The sequence below is a fragment of the Penaeus monodon genome, chromosome 8 (assembly GCF_015228065.2).
Source record: "Penaeus monodon isolate SGIC_2016 chromosome 8, NSTDA_Pmon_1, whole genome shotgun sequence".
NCBI lineage: Eukaryota > Metazoa > Arthropoda > Malacostraca > Decapoda > Penaeidae > Penaeus > Penaeus monodon.
This window is the reverse complement of record NC_051393.1, coordinates 47,701,604-47,706,603: the sequence shown is the minus strand read 5'-3', so window position 1 is coordinate 47,706,603 and position 5,000 is coordinate 47,701,604. Positions and strand designations below refer to the sequence as shown.

Below are 5,000 nucleotides of genomic sequence, written 5' to 3'. Positions count from 1 at the left end.
TGTTGTTAACATTGCAATTCCTCCGTGGTCGCCAGGGCCCTACTTGAAGAAATGTGAAATATGACACGAAAATGGGTCGCGGCGACTCTCCCATAGGCCTATTACTCACTGCAGAAGGCCTAGGTGAATGCTAAACGGATGATTCGTATGCCTAACACACACAAACAAAAAAAGAAAAAAAAAGAAAGAAAGAAAGAAAAAAATCCATTTGTCTCCGCATGGCAGTCAATAAGCGCGCAAAACAAAACAATTTTTTTCATTTCTAAAATGGCGATGGATATTTCGCATTCTTAACAGGCACGCGAACAAAACAAATAAACAAACACACAAAGAGGTGAAACAATACACACAAAGAACACACAATGCTGAAAATATGAGACAAAGAGCATTCTTACCACGAATTAAACACAAAAGCGGTGGCAGGGACCGTTAGCCGCAAGAGATCAGAATCGAATAAAATATGGCGGGAAAAACGAGGACCGCGAGAGATGACCAGAAAAAAAGAAGAGGAGAGAGAGAGAGAGAGAGAGAGAGAGAGAGAGAAGGAGAGAGAGAGAGAGAGAGAGAGAGAGAGAGAGAGAGAGAGAGAGAGAGAGAGAGAGAGAGAGAGAGAGAAGAGAGAGAGAGAGAGAGAGAGAAATGACCAGCGGCCGATGTAGAAGAACAGGCGCGGCCATAATACGATTATATTCATCTTCTAGGTCCTTATTTTGGCCTTAGAAGAATGAGGAGAAAAAGAAGATGGAGGAAAAGTAAATACACTAGCCTTACTACATGGGAAAAGAGCGAATGAGCGGTTTAAGCACAACAAAAGAAAGAAAGAGAGAGAGAAAAAAATATATTAAAAGGATCAATCTCAACTCGCCGAGAAGATCCCTCCCTGAAATGAATAACAGAACGGTAGCTATTCAACCTCCCCCCCCCCCCAACTCCTCTTCCCCTTCCTCCCCTCTCCCCCTCTCCTCGCATTTTTTTTTACCGTTCAGCCTAAAATCATCTCCCCCCCCCCCCCGCCACCACAAGTGTCAAGCAATCAAATAAAAGCGACGGTGGTTCATAGGAGGGAGAGGAGGGGGCGAGGGGGGGAGGGGAAGGAGAGAAAGAAGGAAGGAGGGGTGAGAGGGGGGGATGGGAAGGGGGAGGGACCCCCACAAGTACAATTTCCAAATTGAGGTTAGAAAAAAATATATATTTTCATTTACCATTATCCTTTGGGAACACACAAATTCAACATCCGCCAGTGCATCTCTCTCTCTCTCTCTCTCTCTCTCTCTCTCTCTCTCTCTCTCTCTCTCTCTCTCTCTCTCTCTTTCTCTCTCATCCAGAAAAAGGAGCATTAACACCCGGCCTTATCATGAAGTCTCGTCGACATCGCTCGTGCATGCGAAGATCCTAGAACCTGGGATCACTGGGATCATGATCATTATCACTATTATTACGATAATTACTATCATCAGTATTTCCATTAACACTATTGTTATTATCATATTATTACTACCATCCTCACCATCATCATTATTATCATTAACATTACTATAATTATTACTGCTAACTTTACCACCTTCCCCTTCATCATTACCAGTCCCATAACCATAACAATTTCTCAATGACACGTTCCCAACAAACCAGCTTCGGCCATCACTAGTATCCTAAGGACTGGGAGCGGGTGTGACGTCACGCGAACCGCACCGGGGGACAAGGCGGTTCTGGCGAGGTTGAGGCCGAACCCGCGTCAGTCTCACCGTGAAGGGAGGGGAAATGCATTACTTTTCGGTGTAATAAGCGTGGAAAAGCGGAGAGGAGGAGGAGGAGGAGGAGGATGAAAGGGAGGAGGAGGAGGAGGAGGAGGAGGAGGAGGAGGAGGAGGAGGAGGAGGAGGAGGAGGAGGCGGAGGAGAAGGAAAAAGAGAGGAGGAGAAGAAAGAAGAGAGGAGGAGAAGGAAGAAGAGAGGAAGAGGAGGAGGAGGGGGATAAGAAAATAGCTTGAGAAGATACAGAAAAAAAACAAGGAAAAGAAAAAGAAAGGGGAAAGAAACAACAACCAAGAACTACCGATGGGAAAAAAAACGACAAAGATGACAGAGAAAGAGGGACGAGGAAAGGAAGACGGATGAAAAAGGAGGAGGGGGGTGGGGTGGAATCAAAATGGATTCAGAAGAAACCTGTCTTGGGAGAGTTTTAAGGCGCCTGTGAGAGGGTGCGATGGGAGGCGGTAATGAGGAAATAAATAAGGAACGGCCGTGGATGGTTTCCAACGAGCTCTGATCATCATTTTCAAAGACGAAGAAAAAAAAAGTAAATAAAAAGAAGAAAAAAAAAAAAGAGAGAGAGGGAAAAGAAAAGATCTCGATTCTTCGTGAGAGAGAAAAATATTTAAAAATATCCCCTTTGTCCCTTTGAGTCAGCGCCTATTTTAAAACTAATTATCTATTGTTCAATCAAGAACGCCATTATAATTACCCCTAATCTTCGACATATTCCAATCATCATCCCAATCAAAATAACCAATCACAAGGACAGCACATCGAGCCTTGATATTTCTTATTATTCATAGGCCTATATACTCATGCATAACCAGCCCATTCATTAATCAACAAAGTTCTTATTCTCCTTTCCTTGCCCTTTGTCTCCACGATCATCATCAACGCTATTCCCACAAGAGCAAGAAAGGGTTAACCGAAGATTAAATAAATAAACGAGTAAAGAAATAATAAAAAATCTAAAAAATCTCGGTAAATGTTGTCATACACGAGCTTCAGAACGTGTTATATTTCGAATAACACATAACACATACATACATAAACACACACACACACACACACACACACACACACATATATATATATATATATAACAAAAAAAAATCGTGTCTTCTAACAATCCCATTTCGACCTTTCAAATAATAATAATAAAAATAACAATAATAATAACAATAATAATAGCAATAATAATAAATGACTCATTTCCTTCCCCTTCCCTTAAGCATGTCCAGCGCTAAAGGTCCTGCTGCTGTAAACGTTTTGGCTTTTAACCTGCGCTGAGAGGCTCCGCGGGAAGCCAGGAAGGGCAAGAGGCCTCTCTTCCAACTTCACAGTACGTTTAGTCGTGTAATTTCGGTGTATTACATGTATCAGTTCGCGGTAACTGCGTGTGTTGCTTGGGAGATAATACCCGCTTCGTCTCTGAATATATTTTTAGGCCTAGTTCTAATTTTATAATGGTATGGGAAGATGGATGAGATTTTGATTTATTTTTCTATTTGTTGTATTTTTTTCTCTCTCTCGATTCTTTTCTCCGATTTTTTTTTCGTCTTAATCTTGTTTTCTTACTATCTCCCAGTTTCCCCTCGAATGATAATAGATACGCATGTCAGTCTTATCTTGTCAACAATCACTCTCACATGTTATCTTGATGGTCCCTCCCAATCTCAGTATTAACGCGCAAAACACTAACATACATACACGCACAGGCACACCGACATAGACGCAGACACAGACACAGACACAAACACACACACACACATACACATACACACATACACACACACAAACAAACAAGAACATAGTTAATACATAGGCAAACATCCACGCAGATACGTACGCATGCCAATATTTGTACACAAATATTCAAACACAAACACGCACACACAAATTTCCTCCTAACTACTCATAGCAATATATACACGTGGAGAGTATTGCCTTTTGGTTCAGTGTTTACTTCTCCCAAGATGCAGGACGTGGATGCAACCTCACGAAAACCCGATAAAAAAAATCGAATATTCTGATTATCTTCCCCGAATGCAAATATTCATCCTGTTCACAAGATATTTATTTATTTGTCAAGCGCATTTACATATCCAGACATACATTGTATTTGTACGATACTTACTAGAAATTATAGTGATATAGGCCTATATGCAGTATTTCGAAGCCTTCATATATACATACATTCATATAAACAATTACAAGTACAGGTATATACATGGACACATGTACAATATATGGATGTATTTGCATATACATAGCAGAAATACAACACATGGTTAACCTGACTGCAAAATACATACAAATTCACACAAACATAAAAAATCCAGGAATCCAGTTCTGTATGCAAATAAAATTTTCACATTATGCTGCAATCACACAGATCCATATGTCTCCTCCAAAACACACGCCCAAAAAAAAAATAATAATAAAAAAAAAATAAAAAAAATAAATAAATATATATATATATAGATATAGATATAAAAATCACGTCGCCCTCCAGCAAGATGAGAAACGGTCGCTCCAATAAAAATGTCTGACAGGGGGAGTCAAACATTTCAAAAAAAGGAATCCAAATCTGACATATTTGACAGAATATCGAGAAAAGACAATATTCCACACGTATTCCAGGTGAGACGCGGACGGCAGGGCATGTACTCACGAAGCGTTGTGTTGCTGCCATGACGCTGGTCATCCCATGACTGTGGCACCACACTGACCCTCTGGCTCTTGGCACTGTAGAGAGGACAGAAGCCGTGGTGAGGCCGTCGTGTGGAGGGCTGGGCAGCAGGAGGAGGCGGCTGAGGAGGGGCAGGAGGGTGGTACTCCACGCCTCCACCACCACCGCCTCTACCACCAACACCACTACTACCACCGCCACCAACACCACGACCAACACCACACCCACTATACCACACCCACTAACAACACCACACACCGGGGCACTCTAGACCGCACGGACCTGGGCCAGTGCTCACCACCACACCACCACACCGCCGGCACACGCCACCTCTCGGCCACCACGCGTCACAACTGAATGAAACACAACCTCGATCTCGGTCTCTCTCCCGCCTCTCCCCCCTCCCGCCTCCACCTCCCCGCGCGCACGCTCCCCTCCTCCCTGCCCCTTCCCCCTTCCCTTCCCTTCCTCTCTGCCCCTTACCCCTTCCCTCCCCTTCCCACCGCCCCCCCTTCAGCCTCTCTCCAGCACCACGTCGTCCGCACATTCTAACGGCTC

General features: G+C 43.3%; 1 protein-coding gene across 1 annotated transcript in view; it reads right to left on the bottom strand.

Annotated features, from left to right (window-relative positions):
* LOC119576387 (eye-specific diacylglycerol kinase-like) overlaps positions 1-4,788 on the bottom strand; it is a gene marked incomplete at its 3' end in the record, with an annotated part of 202,944 nt that extends 198,156 nt beyond the window's left edge. Inside the window, 1 exon segment of the mRNA XM_037924058.1 lies at positions 4,425-4,788.
* Between the last annotated feature and the right edge of the window lie 212 nt (positions 4,789-5,000).